Consider the following 20,853-nt stretch of genomic DNA (forward strand, 5'->3'; position numbering starts at 1 on the left):
GAAACAAGATTCTTGGTCTGATGAAACCAAGACTGAACTCTGGCCTGAATGCAAGCGTCACATCTGGGAGAAACCTGGCACGATCCCCTAAGGTGAAGAATGGTGTGGCAGCATCATGCGTGTGGGATGTTTTTCAGCGGCCAGGACAGGAGAGCTAGTCAGGATCGAGGGAAAGATGAACAGAGCAAAGAACAGAGAACCTTGATGAAAACCTGCACCAGAAGCTCAGTACCTCAGACTAGACCAAACGGTCACCTTTTTCCAAATGCACTGTACGTACTATAGGCCTTTAAGAGAGAGCAGTAGGGGTTGATGTTTGTATGTACATACCATAGGCCTCCTCTATGAGAGAGCAGTAGGGGTTGATGTTTGTATATACATACCATAGGCCTCCTCTATGAGAGAGCAGTAAGGGTTGATGTTTGTATATACATACCATAGGCCTCCTCTATGAGAGAGCAGTAGGGGTTGATGCCAGTACCGCTGGGTCCTGCATCCTGCTTGGCCTCTTGGTCTCCCAGTCGCAGAATGTTCTCCAGACCGTTCAGAGACACCTGGACTATCTTACTGTCCATCACTGTCAACAAGTCACACAGAGGCTTGATACAGCCCAGGTTCACCAGGTACCTAGAGAGAGAGAGAAAGGGATAGAAAGAAAACACAGATTTAAAACACAAAAAGAGAGAGGGAGAAGGAGAAAGAGAGATGCATTGAACCTCAAAGAAAAATAGGGAGGAGACAAAGTGTGTCGTCGAAGAAAGAGAGGAGAAAGCGAGAGAAAGAGAAACCTAAGTAATACATATGGAATGTGTTTGGTACAATCCAGCCGCTTGCCAAATGCAGCGGCCGTGAGACAGGAGTGTTATTGTCTCGTGACATTCCAGGGAAAAAGAACTGCAAAGAAACTCAATAGGGACAAATAGCTCCCAGCCAGGCCTCAGACACATGCAAGTTCAGCAAATGTAGCTCCTGTCTGATATCACCAGGACAACGGGGGAATTTAAGGATGCACACCGTGGAAAACCAGCTGAGCCTGGAATCTCAGACCACACGAGTAGGAGAGAAAAACGAACAACAATCCACCTCTTCTTAACCCCTCCCCCTTTCCTATTCCGACATCACCAGGGTTCTTGACCCCTCCCTCTTTCCTATTCTGACATCACTAGGGTTCTTGACCCCTCCCTCTTTCCTATTCTGACATCACTAGGGTTTCTTAATCCTCCTCTTTCCATTCTGCATCACTTAAGGGTTCTTACCCCTCCCTCTTTCCTATTCTGACATCACTAGGGTTCTTGACCCCTCCCTCTTTCCATTTCTGCATACTAGGGTTCTTGACCCCTCCCCTTTTCCTAATCGGACCATGGGTGAAAAACCCTAGGTGGGTTTCTTGACCCTCCCTCTTTCCATACCGACATCCTAGGGTTCTTGACCCTCCCTCTTTCCTATTCTGACATCACTAGGGTTCTTGACCCTCCCTCTTTCCTATTCTGACATGACTAGGGTTCTTGACCCCTCCCTCTTTCCTATTCCGACATGACTAGGGTTCTTGACCCCTCCCTCTTTCCTATTTGACATGACTAGGGTTCTTGACCCCCTCCCTCTTTCCTATTCTGACATGCTAAGGGTTCTTGACCCCTCCCTCTTTCCTATTCCTGACATGACTAGGGTTCTTGACCCTCCCCCTTTCCTATTCTGACATCACTATGGTTCTTGACCCCTCCCTCTTTCCTATACCGACATGACTAGGGTTTGACCCCTCCCTCTTTCCTATTCTGACATCACTAGGGTTCTTGACCCCTCCCTCTTTCCTAATTCTGACATCACTAGGGTTCTTGACCCTCCCTATGGTCAATCTTCTGATCTGAAAGGACTATAGGTGAAAGCAATAACAGTTCAAATACCAAACAACCCCAGCCACCTCTTTTCCTGGTTCTACCCTTCTATCTACACTATAATTATACCAGCTGGTCCTGGTGAGAGGTGTGTGTCATATCTCATCTGTCCTGGATGAGAGGTGTGTGTCATATCTCATCTGTCCTGTGTGAAAAGTGTGTGTCATATCTCATCTGTCCTGGTGAGAAGTGTGGGTCATATCTCATCTGTCCTGGTGGTGTGGGCTTTATACCTGATCTGTTCAGGCATTCCTCCAGAAGGTGGCGTTAGTGATGGCCCAGGCTGCTTCCTTCTGGTTCTAAACTCTGCCTTCTGCAGGATTGTCGATCAGCACAGGGAAGATGTTGCATCAATCACCGTCTAGTAGAGGAGAGGGGCAACACGAGAGGAGGAAGGAGGAGGGGCAACGACGAGAGGAGGGAGGAGGAGGGGCAACACGAGAGAGGAGAGGAGAGGGCAAACGAGAGGAGAGAGAAGGGGCACACGAGAGGAGGAGGAGAGAGGGGCAACACGAGAGGAGGAGAGGGGCAACACGAGAGGAGGAGGAGAGGGGCACAACACGGAGGGAGGAGGAGAGGGGCAACACGAGAGAGGAGGGAGAGGGCAACACGAGAGGAGGAGGAGAGGGCAAACACGAGAGGGAGGAGAGGAGAGGGGCAACACGAGAGGAGGAGGAGAAGGGGCAACACGAAGGAGGAGGAGAGGGGCAACACGAGAGGAGGAGGAGAGGGCAACACGAGAGGAGGAGGAGAGGGGCAACACGAGAGGAGGAGGAGAGGGGCAACAACGAAGAGGAGGAGGAGAGGGGGCAACACGAGAGGAGGAGGAGAGGGGCAAACACGAGAGGAGGAGGGAGAGGGGCAACACGAGAGGAGGAGGAGAGGGGCAACCAAGAGGAGGAGGAGAGGGCAACACAGAGAGAGGAGAGAGGGACACGAGAGGAGGAGGAGAGGGGCAACACGAGAGGAGGAGGAGAGGGGCAACACGAGAGGAGGAGGAGAGGGGCAACACGAGAGGAGGAGGAGAGGGGCAACACGAGAGGAGGAAGACGAGAGGAGGAGGAGGAACAGAGAAAAGTAGTAGATAGAAAGATAAGAGATGTCTTACTAAACTGGAGAGCAGCACAAACCATTTCCTTTATTCAAACTAAAGACTAAAGAAAATACCTAGTACCTAGGTCTTGAAGATCTCTTTGGATCTGTATAGTCTCTGAACTGTACCAGTCTGTGTTATGCATCTGTAACTGTAGCTGTATGTGAACACCTGCTCGTTGGACATCTGTACAACATGTTGTAGCTAGCTAACGTGTGTCAGATATCTCACGCTCTACACCACGCTGCTACAGTAGAAATACAGACGGTACACAACCATTTGCCACGAATGTCTAATAGTATTTTGTCATTCTCTTAGACAATACTGCTTGGTGGAGTTAGTTCTACGTGGGGAGAAGATAGGCACAGGACACTGAATCCCCGTGCCTGTATGTGTTGTTGGGGCCATTTGAGCTATTAATCCCTATAAGCAGTGTTGGAAATAGTACTCAATTACATACTTGAGTAAAAATATACACTTCATGACCAACAGTATGTGGACACCTGCTCGTCGAACATCTCATTCCAAAATTATAGGCATTAATATGGAGTTGGTCCCCCCTTTGCTGCTAAAACAGCCTCCACTCTTCTGGGAAGGCTTCCACTAGATGTTGGAACATTGCTGCGGGGGACTTGCTTCCATTCAGCCACAAGAGCATTAYTGAGGTCGGGCGCTGATGTTGGGAGATTAGGCTTGGCTCGCAAGCATTCCAATTCATCCCAAAGGTGTTCGATGAGGTTAGCGCTCTGTGCAGGCCAGTCAAGTTCTTCCACACCGATCACAACAAACCATTTCTGTATGGACCTCGCTTTGTGCACGAGGGCATTGTCATGCTGAAACAGGAAAGGGCCTTCAAAAAAACTGTTGCCAAAGTTGGAAGCACAGAATCGTCTAGAATGTCATTGTATACTGTAGCGTTAAGATTTCCCTTCACTTGAACTAAGGGGCCTAGTCCGAACCATGAAAAACAGCCCGAGAGCATTATTCTTCCACCAAACTTTACAATTGGCACTATGCATTGGGGTAGGTAGCTTTCTCCTGGCATCCGGCAAATCCAGATTTGTCCGTCGGACTACCAGATGGTGAAGCGTGATTCATCACACCAGAGAACGCGTTTCCACTGCTCCAGAGTCCAATGGCGGCGAGCTTTACACCACTCCAGCCAACGCTTGGTATTGCGCATGGTGATCTTAGGCTTGTGTGCAGCTGCTCGGCCATGGAAACCCACTTCATGAAGCTCCAAACAAACAGTTTTTGTGCTGACGTTGCTTCCAGAGGCAGTTTGGAACTCAGTAGTGAGTTTTGCAACCGAGGACAGACAATTTTTTTCACGCTACAGCAGTCCCGTTCTGTGAGCTTGTGTGTCCTACCACTTCGCGACTAAGCCGTTGTTGCTCCTAGACGTTTCCACTTCACAATAACAACACTTACAGTTAACCGGGGCAGCTCTAGCAGGGCAGAAATGTTACGAAATTACTTGTTGGAAAGGTGGCATCCTATGACTGCGACACGTTAAAAGTCACTGAATTTTGTGCTCGATTTTATACACCTGTAAGCAACGGGTGTGGCTGAAATAGCCGAATCCACTAATATGAGTGTCCCCATACTTTTGGCAATGTCATGTACAACTATCATGAACACGTCTGTTTATTTGTATGGTACCGGTAGAGTCCGTATGTCTGTCTGTGTGTAAAGTCTGGACCTCACCTGTATCTGAGCCCTGTTGCCAGCTGTGATGTTTATCTGTAGTGTCTGTCTGTGTGTAAAGTCTGGACCTCACCTGGACCTCACCTGTATCTGAGCCCTGTTACCAGCTGTGATGTTTATCTGTAGTGTTTGTCTGTCTGTGTGTGTAAAGTCTGGACCTCACCTGTATCTGAGCCCTGTTGCCAGCTGTGATGTTTATCTGTAGTGTCTGTCTGTGTGTAAAGTCTGACCTCACCTGTATCTGAGCCCTGTTGCCAGCTGTGATGTTTATCTGTAGTGTCTGTCTGGTGGTGTAAAGTCTGGACCTCACCTGTATCTGAGCCCTGTGCCAGCTGTGATTGGTTATCTGTAGTGTCTGTCTGTGTGTGTAAAGTCTGGACCTCACCTGTATCTGAGCCCTGTTACCAGCTGTGATGTTGGAGACAGTCCAGCAGGCTTCTTTCCGGATGGACTCTTTAGGACCTACTCAACAGGTGGAGCAGACAGGGCAGGGCTGAACAGTTCAACACCACCTGTGTCTGGATGTCGTCACCAGTAACGATGTTCCCCACTGCTCTCAGAGCAGGAGACGCCACCTTGTAGTCTGTGTGCCTGACAGAGAGAACATTCAAAAGTTACTACGCTGAGGCCCCTGAAGTCTGCATACACACCAGCAGCTCAACGAGGGGCCTGCAGTAAAAAAAAAAAACTCACATGAGCAGCTCTACGAGGCGCCTGCAGACGCCGGAGTCGATGACAGCCTGGATCTTCTCGTTGGGTCCATCAGAGAGGTAGGACAGAGCCCAGCAGGCGTCTGCTAACAGATCTGAATCACTGCTGAACAACAGTCTAGACAAAACTTGCAGACAGGGGGACACCTGGGGGACAGAGGACAGACAGGGGGACATTTAGTGTATTCTATCAGAAAGGTAGGATAGAGCCCAGCAGGCATCTGCTAACAGATCTGAATCACTGCTAGACAGGACCTGCTAACAGGGAGACACCTGGGGGACAACAGGCAGGGGGACAGCCAGGCAGGGGGACACCTGGGGGATCTAGACACTTAAAACCTGGGGGACAGGGGAACAGACAGTGGGACTACCCTTTCGTAGGCCCAATTTCTACATTTGGTTGTGCATCAGCAGTCACTCAATTAGCCCATGGCAGCAATTTTTGGGAGAAGGATTGCTAAGTTAGTCTCTACATGCTCTCTAGCAGCTAATCTAAACTTGTAGTAAGTATGGTCAAACTACCAACCGTGGTGGGGCCCATTGATGCTCAGTTATATTAATAACAGCAAACATTTGCCTCAACCCCATGGCAAAACGTGTAGAATTGCAGCTGACTTGCTTTAAACAGAAACATTTTCTCTGCGCCCCATGGCAAATGGGCAGAATTGCAGGAAATTAATTTAACATTTTAAAAAACACATTGCTATCACGAGGGGGGCCGCCAAAATGTTTTCCTCACGGGGGGGGGGGTGGGGCCGCGGGGGGGGGGGGGGGGGGGGCAGAGCACTCAGGACCTCAGACTGGGACAAGGGTTCACCTTCAACAGGACCACGACCCTAAGCACACAAGCCAAGACAACGTAGGAGTGGCTTCGGACAAGTCTCTGAATGTCCTTGAGTGCCCAGCCAGAGCCTGGACTTGAACCCGATCTAACATCTCTGGAAGACCTGAAAATAGCTGTGCAGGATGCTCCCCATCCAACCTGATAGAGATTGAGAGGAACTGCAGAGAAGAATGGGAGAAACTCCCCAAATACAGGTGTGCCAAGCTTGTAGCAGAATACCAAGAAGCTTGAGGCTGTAATCGCTGTCTCGTACTTCAACAAAGTACTGAGTAAAGGTCTGAATACTTATGTAAATGTGATATCAGTTAATTTGTTATATACATTTGCAATCTGTTTTTGCTTTGTCATTATGGGGTATTGTATGTAGATTGATGAGGGAAATAAACAATTTAATACATTTCAGAATGAGGCTGTAACATAACAAAAATGTGGAAAAAGTCAAAGGGTCTGAATACTTTCCGAGTCCGTTAATGTTGTGTCAACAGGAAAATCGACATGTCCTCTCCAACATGACATTTCTAATTTGTTGATTAATATTTCTAAGTAATATCCTAAATAATAATTAAATGCCAGGATAATAAAAGTATAAATGGCATGTTTCAAATAGGTTTAATTAAAAAGCATAGCCATGTAACAAGTGTACAAACAGAATTGTGACCTCCCCTCACGCTCTAAATCAGATATCCTCATTCTGATATGACCATCACCTCTGAAATCTGAATATCCTCATTCTGATAGACATCACACCTTTGAAATCTGATATCCTCATTCTGATATGACATCACACCCTCTGAAATCTGATATCCTCATTCTGATATGACATCACACGCTTTGAAACTGATATCCTCATTCTGATATGACATCACACCTCTGAAATCTGAATATTGACATCACGCTGTGCACTCTGATATCTCTTTTGTAAAAATGCATTCTGTGCTAAGTCAATGATTTCGATAAGAGAAACCGATACTCGAACACGTCCTCTCTCCTTTAGCACTACTGATAGGGCTGAATACTCTGCCCTCTCTGACCCTGTAACATCCCATTACTGTAAGGGAAAGGTGACAGGCAAAAGGAACCATCTAAGTGTATGGGGACACAGCCAAGAGCAGGTCCTTCAGCTTGAGTGAATCTGAAGTAGTTTTAAAATGGCTTCCTGTCCCTCTTCTATTAATGCCAATAGAGAAACAGATTTGAAAGASCACGATAACACTATATCCGATTGACAGATTGACAGGGTGACAGAAACTCCTGCCTCGTCACGTACCGTCCCCWGGTCACATGCTCAGTCTCTGAGTCACTGAAGCTTTTGTGTGTTCTGGCTGGCCAGAGTCACTAGCAGATAAAACCCATCAGCTAGCTAGCTAGCCAACAGACGGGCATAACGCAGCATTACAGACAGGTTCCATTGAAGCCAGACTGAGTCAAATGACATCTCACCTCCTACATTAGTGCACCACTTGTGATCAGGGCCTATAGGCGTCCCGGAAGCCAAAATAATGACTTTATCTAGCTAACGATTATGGTTCAGATTCAGAACTCAATGAGCCACTTGCTTTCAACTCCATGCCGTTAACTTATTTGAGCTAGCTGTTACAGTTTAGATTCAAGGAGCTGTGAATGTAGCAGTATACACACTAAATAGAGGTTATATATTGCTTTTTTTTTGTGTTGTAAAAAAAAATAAAAAAAATAAAGAGTGGTTGTGGTTATGGGAGCACACACCAAACAGAGGTATTCATATTACTAAGCAGACATATGGAATTGTTTTAAGATGGTGCTTACATATGGAATTGTTTTAAGATGGTGCTTACATATGGAATTGTTTTAAGATGGCCATACCATGGACCATTTAGCCATTTGATTTAGAATTTTAAGACCCCTTTAGACAAGTGCCACTTGTTAAGTGGGGGGGGGGGGGTTGTAGTGCAAAACGGAAAACATCATCGTGTTCGTGACAATCTCCCCTTTCCACATACCTGGGGCCTTATTCATACAGCGTCTCAGATACCTGGGGCCTTATTCATATAGCGTCTCAGAGGACCAGTATTCAGAGTCGTTCAGTAGGAGTGCTGATCTAGGATCAGGTCCCTCCTGTCCACGTAATCTAAAAGGACCAGTATTCAGAGTCGTACAGTAGGAATACTGATCTAGGATCAGGTCCTCCCCCTGTCCATGTAATCTTATTAATTACGATCTAAACGGCAACACTGATCTTAGAGCAGCACTCCTACCGCGAAGACGTTAAATGAATATAGGGTTGGGTGTTACCTTCTCAAATACCGGTGGGGGGCTCTTCCCCCTGCACAGGTTAGACAGAGCCCACACTGCATTCCTGGTCATGGTCAGTCTGGTGGATTTAGTCAGAAGCCTGGAGAGGAACCGGGGAGAGGAACCGYGGAGAGGAACCATGAGCTATCTTTTTAACATCAGAGGACTCGAGACATAAACAGTAGTGTGTGTTTGTGTGTCTGCTCACATTAATAATGGTGGCAGGATATTACAGTTGAGAACGTAGTCTCTGCACACTGGACTGTCCCCTGCTATGTTACCCAAAGCCCACACAGCCTGGGACAGAGGAGAACGGAGAGAGAGAGAGAGAGAAACTAGGTATAAATTATAGATGGTCTTGTAATACACTTTTTTCCATGACTGTTTAGATGTACACGGAGTCGGGCCTTTACCTGTTCCTGAACATCTTCAAAGTCCGAGTTGAGTAGTTCTATAAAGATGGGTACTGCTCCTGCCTCGATTACTATGTTAGTCTGCATGGAAGTACCTGATGCTATGTTGGTCAGGGCCCAGGCTGCCTCAAACTACACACACACACACACACACACACACACACACACACACACAGAAACACAGAAACTTTATTAATGACACATTGGTATTGATAATAAAACTTCATGATACATAAAACATACAATGACAGAAATGTTATTATAGATCACAATAATTGACAGATATCCACATTGAATTACTATTCAGTCAAGCCTGACCATCATCCATTTTTCCAGTCTGGGTTAACTTTTAAATTTTACCAATAAAAACTGTTTCCTAATATTTCAAAGGTCTCACCTGTAATGTGCAGTTGACACTCCTCTTCAGGAACTCCACAAACCTCTCTACAATGCCTGGGGTGTTGATGACCTCGTCAATAGGTGGATTGGGTTCTGGAACAGATCAGACAGAATATATGAGTAATAGTGTAACGATTAGCACCATAGACTCAACCTTTACCACCCTAGAGGGAGGTAACTGAATCATCTGAGTTAGTGCTGGGCTTGGAGCAAAAGCCTGTAGACCGAGGGCCCAGCGGCCTGAGGGTCCCCAGGAGGGCCCGGCGGCCTGAGGGTCCCCAGGAGGGCCCGGCGGCCTGAGGGTCCCCAGGAGGGCCCGGCGGCCTGAGGGTCCCCAGGAGGGCCCAGCGGCCTGAGGGTCCCCAGGAGGGCCCGGCGGCCTGAGGGTCCCCAGGAGGGCCCGGCGGCCTGAGGGTCCCCAGGAGGCCTAGCAGGATTAGGTGTGCACGGCCATACGCAGACAGGTTACAGAATAACTTGATGATATTCACTGAACAGCCTGGTACCTTTGGACAGTAGTTTCCTGAAAGTCTGTGTTGTAGTGAGTTGGAGCTCTGGGTCCTCTGAGAAGAGCATCTCCACCAAGTCTTTAGTTAGGACTCCTTCCTCTGTGGCTGTAGAGGTGACATACGAGTCGACCAGCGGACTCTCAAACATGACTCCTTCCTCGTTCAACATGTCAACGTTTCTCCTCTTGAACAGCTGCCAAATACAGGAGAGAAACAACACAGCAGTGTGTGCACTGTGGCCCTAGGCCCTTTTATGTTGCTATAGTTTCTGCTTCCTGAGCTAGGTGCCCTCCTCTCTCCTGTTTAGACACTAGCAGTGGGCTAGGTTTTATAGGCTAGGCGTTATAGGCTAGGTGTTATACAGGTGGGTTATGTTGTGTACCTGTCTCCTGTTTAGACAATAGCAGTGGGCTAGGCGTTATAGGCTAGGCGTTATAGGCTAGGCGTTATAGGCTAGGTCCTATACAGGTGGGTTAGGTTCTCTACCTGTTGCTCTCGTTTCTGCTTCCTCAGCTGGATACCCTCCTCCTCTCTCCGGCGTCTCATCTCCTCCACATTCAGGGCTTTGTTCTTGTAACTGTTCATCCTGTGGTTATCCTTCGCTGGACTGGCTGACGGCTCTGAAGCGCGCACACACACACGTTAGATCATATTTATAAAAAATAAGCTCAACTAATCCTTAAACAGTATTTTATTTTTATTACAAAGTTTGTCATAGAACGTTTAGGCATTCAACAAAATGAAGATAAGCAACAGTCGGCAGGGAAAAAAAAAAAAAACACTGCCAAGAGAAGGAACACATTTTCCAAGGAACCAGACTCTTCCAGGGATGTCAATGTGTGTGTGTGTGTGTGTCTCAGACCCCAGGGAGTGATACCGCTTGGTGATGACACAGGGGTACATGAGCCCCAGTATAACAAGCTCCCGGACACATAGTTAAAAATACACTGGAGCATATGCTGTGCAGTACACACACACAGTTATGCAAACTCAGTCTTACATGCAGTTACTGTCTCTGACTATCCACTCACAAACCTAATAAACACACAGCAAAAACACACACAAATGTGCGCACACACACACACAAACGTGCGCACACACACGCAAACGCGCGCACACACACACAAACACGTGCACGCACACACACACACAAATGCACGCACACACAGCACGCACGCACACACAAATCCATGCTTATCACAGACAAAGCTCTACTCTCCAGCAGTGAGCTGTCAGACAGAACAAACATATTTATTCAGGTGATTTAATTGCAGAGTTAGCAGGAAGCGTCTGAACTGCCAGCCGCCTGTCAGCCGGCCAAACTGCCCCCGACTCAGCATTTGTGCTATCATGGCACGCGAAGCAGCCAGACTGGGCACCAGACCCGCGTCACCAGAACCAGCCAGGTTGACCCAGCCAGGCTGACCCACGTCACCGMAACCAGCCAGACTGYGCACCAGACCCGCGTCACCAGAACCAGCCAGGTTGACCCAGRCAGGCTGACCCYCGTCACRYGAACKYGCCAGACTGGGCACCAGACCCGCGTCACCAGAACCAGCCAGGTTGACCCAGCCAGGCTGACCCACGTCACCGTAACCAGCCAGACTGGGCACCAGACCCGCGTCACCAGAACCAGCCAGGTTGACCCAGTCAGGCTGACCCGCGTCACCAGAACCGGCCAGACTGGGCACCAGACCCGCGTCACCAGAACCAGCCAGAATGGGCACCAGACCAGAGTCACCAGAACCGGCCAGACTGACCCGCGTCACCAGAACCAGCCAGGTTGACCCACGTCACCGGAACCAGCCAGACTGGGCACCAGACCAGAGTCAAGAGAACCAGCCAGGCTGACCTGAGTCACCAGAACCGGCCAGACTGGGCACCATGGAGTGTGCTTGTAACGTCACAGGCGAAGTGCATGGCCACGTACACATGGCCTTATTTCTATTACAGCATATTGGATGACTGTTATTCATATTCCATTCACCCAGTTCAATGTAACATCAATAGGTTTAGGGTACTACATGATACTATAATTTTCCCTATACCCATCGTGAGGTTGCTACAACCAAGCCTATAAATGAAAGTATACAACTTAAGTGCACACACTCTCTCCTTGCTCACACACGCCTTTTCAGTTCTGCCCACATTCATGGGATTGAGGTCAGGGCTTTGTGATGCCGACTCCAATACCTTGCCTTTGTTGTCCTTAAGCTATTTTGCCACAACTTTGTAAGTATGCTTGGGGGTCATTGTCCATTTGGAAGACCCATTTGCAACCAAGCTTTAACTTCCTGACTGATGTCTTGAGATATTGCTTCAATATATCCACAATTTTCCTTCCTCATAATGCCATCTATTTTCTGAAGTGCACCAGTCCCTCCTGCAGCAAAGCACCCCCACAACATGCTGCCACCCCCGTGCTTCACGGTTGGGATGGTGTTCTTCGGCTTGCAAGCCTCCCCCTTTTTCCTCCAAACATAACGATGGTCAATATGGCCAAACAGTTATATTTTTGTTTCATCAGACCAGAGGACATTTCTCCAAAAAGTACGATTTTTGTCCCCATGTGCAGTTGCAAACCGTAGTCTTTCCAAAGTAATTTTCTGTTGTTCTGGGATTGATTTGCACCAAAGTACGTTAATCTCTAGGAGAAAGAATGCGTCTCCTTCCTGAGCGGTATGACGGCTGCGTGGTTCCATGGTGTTTATACTTGCGTACTATTGTTTGTACAGATGAAAGTGGTACCTTCAGGCGTTTGGAAATTGCTCCCAAGGATGAACCAGACTTGTGGAGGTCTACAATTTTTTTTCTGATGTCTTGGCTGATTTCTTTAGATTTTCCCATGATCTCAAGCAAAGAGGCACTGAGTTTGAAGGTAGGCCTTGAAATACATCCACAGGTACACCTCAGAATTGACTCAAATGATGTCAATTAGCCCATTAGAAGCTTCTAAAGCCATGACATCATGTTCTGCAATTTTCCAAGCTGTTTAAAGAAGGCACAGTCAACTTAGTGTATGTAAACTTCAGTAGTAGCCTAGAGCAAACTGTGTTTAAATCCTTTCAAACTAGTTAACAATTTCTCCTAGTTAGTTTTTGCTACCACGTGGGGTTTAGCTATCTTGAGCCTGCTAACTGAGTGTTAATTCACCTGTTTCTATACACGTTTCATTTAAAAAAAAATTATCTTACAAAGGAGTTGTTTAATCTAAGTGCTTAACTATTTATCTGTACATGGAATTGTATTTGTTGTTTTTTTACTCATTTTTCTCTCATCTTTACAGGAAAATGACACGGGCGCCATCTGATGTGTGGAGACATTTCTCTGCCTTCGTACATTTGCAAATACTGTGCCAAATCATATGTGAAAAATACAACAAAGATGCAGAATCATCTGGCCAAGTGCATAAAGTTCCCTCAGCGCTCACAACAAGCAACCTCTGACAAAAGTCCCTCTACTTCTATTCAAGGTGAAAATTATGAATCAGACACCTTATCGATAACAGCTCATGGTCCTTCTGGAATCAGAAGGTTTTTTGACTCAATGGAGGAACGAACGTAGTCAGAGAAATGCTGATGAATGTCTTGCTCGAGCTGTGTATGCAACTGGTTCACCTCTGATGCGCACAGGCAATGTGTATTGGAAGAGATTTCTGAATGTTCTTCGCCCAGCATACACCCTTCCAACCAGACATGCTTTATCTACTCATTTGCTGGATGCAGAGTTCAGAGTTCAAGTGAAGGTCAAGSAAATCATAGAGAAAGCAGACTGTATTGCAGACTGTATTGCAATCATCTCTAATGCCTTTCTAATCGACCTGGCCCGGGTACCCTGGAAGGATATTGACCTCATCCCGTCAGTTGAGGATGCCTGGTCATTCTTTAAATGTTACTTCCTCACCATATTAGACAAGCATGCTCCGTTCAAAAAATGCAGAACCAAGAACAGATATAGCCCTTGGTTCACTCCAGGACGCTGACTGCCTCGACCAGCACAAAAACATCCTGTGGCGAACTGCAATAGCATCGAAGAGCCCCCGCGATATGCAACTGTTCAGGGAAGTCAGGAACCAATACACGCAGTCAGTCAGGAAAGCAAAGGCCAGCTTTTTCAAGCAGAAATTCGCATCCTGTAGCTCTAACTCCAAAAGTTCTGGGATACTGTAAAGTCCATGGAGAACAAGAGCACCTCCTCCCAGCTGCCCACTGCCACTGAGCTAGGTAACACGGTCACCACCGATAAATCCGTGATAATCGAAGACTTCAACAAGCATTTCTCAATGGCTGGCCATGCCTTCTTCCTGGCGACTCCAACCTTGGCCAACAGCCCCGCCCCCCGCTGCTACTCGCCCAAGCTCCCCAGCTTCTCCTTTACCCAAATCCAGATAGCAGATGTTCTGAAAGAGCTAAAAACCTGGACCCATACAAATCAGCTGGGCTTGACAATCTGGACCCCTATTTCTGAAACTGTCCGCCGCCATTGTCGACCCCTATTACCAGCCTGTTCAACCTCTCCTCGTATCATCTGAGATCCCCAAGGATTGGAAAGCTGCCGCGGTCATCCCCTCTTCAAAGGGGAGACACCCTGGACCCAAACTGTTACAGACCTATATCCATCCTGCCTGCCTATCTAAGGTCTTCGAAAGCCAAGTCAACAAACAGATCACTGACCATCTCGAATCCCACCGTACCTTCTCCGCTGTGCAATCCGGTTCCGAGCCGTCACGGATGCACCTCAGCCACGCTCAAGGTACTAAACGACATCATAACCGCCATCGATAAAAGACATTACTGTGCAGCCGTCTTCATCGACCTGGCCAAGGCTTTCGACTCTGTCAATCACCATTTCTTATCGGCAGACTCAGTAGCCTCGGTTTTTCTAATGACTGCCTTGCCTGGTTCACCAACTACTTTGCAGACAGAGTTCAGTGTGTCAAATCGGAGGCATGTTGTCCGGCCTCTGGCAGTCTCTATGGGGGTACCACAGGGTTCAAATTCTCGGGCCGACTCTTTTCTGTATACATCAATGATGTTGCTCTTGCTGCGGGCGATTCCCTGATCCACCTCTACGCAGACGACACCATTCTATATACTTCCGGCCCTTCCTTGGACACTGTGCTATCTAACCTCCAAACGAGCTTCAATGCCATACAACACTCCTTCCGTGCCTCCAACTGCTCTTAAACGCTAGTAAAACCAAATGCATGCTTTTCAACCGTTCGCTGCCTGCACCCGCGACGCCCGACTAGCATCACCACCCTGGACGGTTCCGACCTAGAATATGTGGACATCTATAAGTACCTAGGTGTCTGGCTAGACTGCAAACTCTCCTTCCAGACTCATATCAACATCTCCAATCCAAATCAAATCAAGAATCGGCTTTCTATTCCGCAACAAAGCCTCCTTCACTCACGCCGCCAAACTTACCTAGTAAAACTGACTATCCTGCCGATCCTCGACTTCGGCGATGTCATCTACAAAATAGCTTCCAACACTCTACTCAGCAAACTGGATGCAGTTTATCACAGTGCCATCGTTTGTTACTAAAGCCTTATACGACCACCACTGCGACCTGTATGCCCTAGTCGGCTGGCCCTCGCTACATGTTCGTCGTCAGACCCACTGGCTCCAGGTCATCTACAAGGCTATGCTAGGTAAAGTGCCGCCTTATCTCAGTTCACTGGTCACGATGGCTACACCCACCCGCAGCACGCGCTCCAGCAGGTGTATCTCACTGATCATCCTAAAGCTAAAACCTCATTTGGACGCCTTCTTCCAGTTCTCTGCTGCCTGCGACTGGAACGAATTGCAAAAATCTCTGAAGTTGGAGACTTTTATCTCCCTCAACAACTTTAAAAATTGCTATCCGAGCAGCTAACCGATCGCTGCAGCTTACATAGTCCATCTGTAAACTACCACCCAATTTACCTACCTCACCCCCATACTGCTTTTATTTATTTACTTTCTGCTCTTTTGCACACCAGGACCAATATCTCTTCTTGCACATGATCACTGATGATTTATCACTCCAGTGTTAATCTGCTAAATTGTAATTATTCGATTTATTGCCTACCTCATGCCTTTGCACACATTGTATATAGATTCTCTTTTTTTCTACCATGTTATTGACTTGTTTATTGTTTACTCCATGTGTAACTCTGTGTTGTCTGTTCACACTGCTATGCTTTATCTTGGCCAGGTCGCAGTTGCAAATGAGAACTTGTTCTCAACTAGCCTACCTGGTTAAATAAAGGTGAAATAAAATAAAATAAATAAAAAATGGGTAATTGAATGTTCATGGGCAAGGAATAATTAACTACATCTCACCCCTCAACCAGTATTCTACAAGAGCACAGACACAAGGGACAACAGACACACCGGTCTCTACACTGCTGAAGGCAGTCATCCATGACCTTGGACCACATAAGGTATTTGCACTGGTGACAGACAATGCTGGGAACATGAAGGCTGCTTGGTCTTAAAGTGGAGGAGTCCTACCCCACATCACAACCATTGGCTGTGCTGCTCATGCATTGAATCTGCTCCTCAAGAACATCATGGCACTGAAAACAATGGATACACTCTACAAGAGAACCAAGGAAATGGTTAGGTATGGAAGGGTCATCAAGTTATAGCAGCAATCTACCTCACAAGCAAAGTGAGAAGAATAAGAGCACCACATTGAAGCTGCCCAGCAACACCCGTTGGGTGGTGTTGTCATCATGTTTGACAGTCTCCTGGAGGGGAAGGAGTCTCTCCAAGAAATGGCCATATTACAGTCTGCCGATATAGACAGCCCCATCAAGAGTATCCTCCTGGATGATGTATTTTGGGAGAGAGTGGTAAGCAGCCTGAAACTCCTGAAACCTATAGCAGTAGCCATTGCACGGATTGAGGGAGACAATGCCATCCAGTCTGATGTTCAGACTCTGCTTGCAGATGTAAGAGAGAAATCCAACTGCTCTGCCCACTTCACTGTTGCTCCAAGCAGAGGAAACTGCAGTTCTGAAATACATCAAAAAGCGTGAAGACTTCTGTCTGAAGCCCATACACGCCGCAGCGTACATGTTGGACCCCAAGTATGCTGGCAAGAGCATCCTGTCTGGTGCAGAGACAACAAGCCTATGGTGTCAACACTACTGTGTCTCGCCACCTTGGCCTGGATGAGGCAAGGTTCTTGGCAGTCTGGCGAAGTACACTTCCAAGCAAGGGCTTTGGGATGGAGATGCAATATGGCAGTCTTTCCAACATAACTCATCAGCCACCTGGTGGAAGGGACTTTGTATTTCTCAGGCTCTTTCCCCTGTTGCCTCCATCATCCTCCAAATTCCCACCAACATCAGCCGCCTCAAAGGGCAACTGGTCCTTGTTTGGGAACACACACCAACGCACACAACAGGCTGACCAATACAAGGGTTGAAAAATTGGTGGCCATCCGGGCAAATTTGAAGCTTTTTGAGCCTGACAACGAGCTATCCTCAACAAGGTTGGAAAGTGACAGTGAAGATGAGGCCTCAGAGTCTGATGTTCAAGAGGTGGACATTGAGGAGGTCCAGGGAGAAGACATGGAAGCCRGAGAGGAAGACAACCAAAGCTTTAGTTTCTAGACTATCATTTTACAGATGTTGAAAACGTTTTTGGGAGATGCGATGGATCATTCAATAATCCCTTTTGTTGTTCAGTGAAATCATCCCATGTGAAGAGTCAACTCATGTAAATTTAAATTCGTAAACAATTTTAAAAATGTTTATTTCTATTGGAAGGATTTAATCATTTGCAATTATGTCTACTTATGATAAGGTAAAGGGTTTATGTTTCTGTCTCCATATGATATGGTAAATATATCCAATGTAAAAAAAAACACATCTACATTTAAATGGTATTAATATTAATTTGCATATATTTCCATTAATTCCTATATATATATATATTCCCTTTAATTCCCACAGGAAGTTTCCACCTCTGAATATTCCCCAAAATGTGCAACCCTACCCAAGGCTGAAAAATGGCAAAAGAGCTGAAAAATGGCAAAAGACCGTTGGCTAAGCTGAAACACTAGTGCGAGCCAATAGCAAATGAATGGAACGTTCGCAGAGCCTATTTTGACTGGAGTGAATCTTAGAATTCCATTTCACCTAAAATGGCACCAAAAAATGTATCCCTTTTTATTTTACCACGACAATGTGTTCTTGGGACGAAATTGAAAAATAACTTGTGTAGAAAGTAAACATCAGCACCTCGTGCTTATGTCTGCATAACGATGAAGTAGGGGAAAAAGTTAAATATTTCACCATTTCTGGTCTAGCGATCGATGACATCAGAGTACGCTGCCCAACCTTAAGTCATTCGAAAGAGGAGATTATCCTGATTAAAATGGTGTCCGACTTGTAAAAAAAAAATCTAAATATAAACATTGCGAGATATTTGGAGAAATATACCAGCATGCCTCTCCATAGGAAAACAATGGGGGGACCTCAGCATTCCAAGGGCAAAAGGGATTTCGGGGCTAGCGTTTGACAARGGAGTATACTGCCCAGCCTTACATAATTAGGAAGAGGAGATTCTCATGTTTAAAACGGTGTACAATTTGAAAAAAATCTAAATATACACATTGTGAGATATTTGGCAAAATAGACATACACACCTATATTCCCCTATAGTAAACAATGGGACGACCTCAGAGTTCCATGAGCAATTTTTTGTTGTRGTTTACATTTTTACTTCCAGCAACGTGGGCAGGTCTCATTGCCATCAATAGCAAAACAGGCATTGTGACGTAGAACAAATAAAATGAGAATAGAACGTTCGGAACACAATAGAACTAAGAGGAGCTGGCAGGGTGAAAAATGCCCTAAAATAAGGCCTGTTTTCCATGATTACTTCAAAACTATCAACTGGGACATATGGTAKTATTATGAAACTGGGCTCCACAGCAGATGCAATTAACTAGTTATCAGAAGAAAAAAAAGCATTGTTAAAAATGTCATGTGCACAGCCTACCCAGAGGAGGACGGACTCTAGTTGTCCTCCAGCTACGCCATGGTGCTACACTAAAGAGTGCTTTTGAAGCTACAGTAGCCCTTCATTGCAAAACAGTGTTTTAATTACTGATTTGGTGTTGTAAATATATTTACTATAGTTTTATCTGAAAAAGTGTAACTTTAATGTTTCACTATTTGTATGAAATTCACTGCGGAGTATGGTCTGCCCCTGAGGAGCCTCCGCTGCTTAATGTGCATTTCCAGTAGACGGTAATACAGTCGGAAATTCAACAGAGTATGATAGCTTTTGCTAACGATAAGTTAGTTCAGTTATGAACCTCAAGTTGTAGCAACGTTAAGACTTAGATAGCTAGGGTAACGCTAACCAGTTAGCTAAGTTAACTTGTCAACAAAACAATGCTTATGTGACCCGCCCTAGTTAACTCAGTAGGTGTCAATATTAAAGTAACAGGGATATGACTGGTTGTTCATTTCAGTAAGTAACATTGACCGGCGTTAACATGTTTTACTAGTTATCTAACAACCTGCGTACTACTGGCTTCCATATTAACCTGGTAAGACAGCAAAAAGCTAACTACCTAACGTGAGCAGGCGATGKATGTAACGTTAGTTGGCGTTCGCTTCTGAAATTGCCACCTTGTGTCATTTGTAGACTTTCTTGAAGGACACATCGTGTAAACAACCTAGATAATACTGTACCAGTAAAGGTTGCAATGTGTAGGTGAAAACAATAACAATAGCTTGTTAGCTAGTAGAGGATTTGACAATCATGTATTCGAACGCGCAGTATTCTCTAGTCCCGTGTATGAACCATACGGTCTAGAAACACAACATCATAACTCACCCATTTTATCTTAAATGACAGATACTTCTTGTGTTTAGAGATAAATAAATTGTAATCCTCTTCCTCGGTTCGCTTTCCAGAATTTGCTCCTCACAAACAATATGTCGTCGGAGAAATACGGAAGGCGAGAGATGTCAAATTTAATACCACAGTTTCCCACGGACGCTAGCGGGCGCAAATACGGCGCTAATGAAATGATTGCGCAATACATTGTCACAAATTATATCAGTGGAATGTTCTTCTGATATCATTTGATAAAGATGTCCAAATGCACAAACATATTGCAATATCCACCTCTCTCTCTCTCTCTCTCTCTCTCTCTCTCTCTCTCTCAGTTCAATTCAAGGGGCTTTATTGACATGGGAAACCTATGTTTACATTGTCAAAGCAAGTGAAATAGATAATAAACAAAAGTGAAATAAACAATATAAAATCAACAGTAAACATTACACTCACAAAAAGTCCAAATGAATAGAGACATATTACAGCTATAAATAGTGTTGTAATGATGTGCAAATAGTCTCTCTCTCTCTCTCTCTCTCTCTCTCTCTCTCTCTCTCTCAAATTCAGTTCAAAGGAACTTCATCGGCATAGGAAACGAGTGTTTACATTGCCAAAGGAAATGAAATAAACAATAAACAAAAGAGAGAAGACACAAAACATCAACAAAAAACTCTCTCTCTTTGGCCTTGAAAGATCTATCTCTCAATTTCAATTCAATTCAGTAGTAGTTGACCAGTCTCAACCTGACAGAGAAGTCACATGGTATGGTATGGCATGGTCTCTCTCGCTCTGTCTCTTTTTCCGGAACAAGTTGTGGTGAATTACTGCTCTCTTTTGTCCTATGATGTCCTGCTGGGGCCTCCACAGAGAGGCGCAGTACATAAAACCACCCGCAGGGGGCAGTGTAGCATAAGCAGTGAACTAACAGGATGGAAAATCAACTGTTTCTTTGATCAAATCCAGGGCTACAGTTGACATGCTTGTCTTCACTGTGAGGAAGGTGAAAGCCCGTGTGACCGATCAGGTGAATGACAGCTGGATCCAATCAGATTGCTATACCAATTTGTAAGTCGCTCTGGATAAGAGCGACTTATCCAGAGCGACCACATCACATAAATGTAAATCATGTGATGTGGTTAGCTGGTTTTAAAATACCTACTGTAT

The 20,853-nt window shown here is 45.9% G+C and overlaps 1 pseudogene; it reads right to left on the minus strand.

Moving 5' to 3' along the window:
• LOC112070074 (importin subunit alpha-7-like) overlaps positions 1 to 19,796 on the minus strand; it is a 29,850-nt pseudogene extending 10,054 nt beyond the window's left edge.
• Positions 19,797 to 20,853: the final 1,057 nt, after the last annotated feature.

This window comes from Salvelinus sp. IW2-2015, unplaced genomic scaffold (assembly GCF_002910315.2).
Source record: "Salvelinus sp. IW2-2015 unplaced genomic scaffold, ASM291031v2 Un_scaffold1214, whole genome shotgun sequence".
NCBI classification, from domain to species: Eukaryota; Metazoa; Chordata; class Actinopteri; order Salmoniformes; family Salmonidae; genus Salvelinus; species Salvelinus sp. IW2-2015.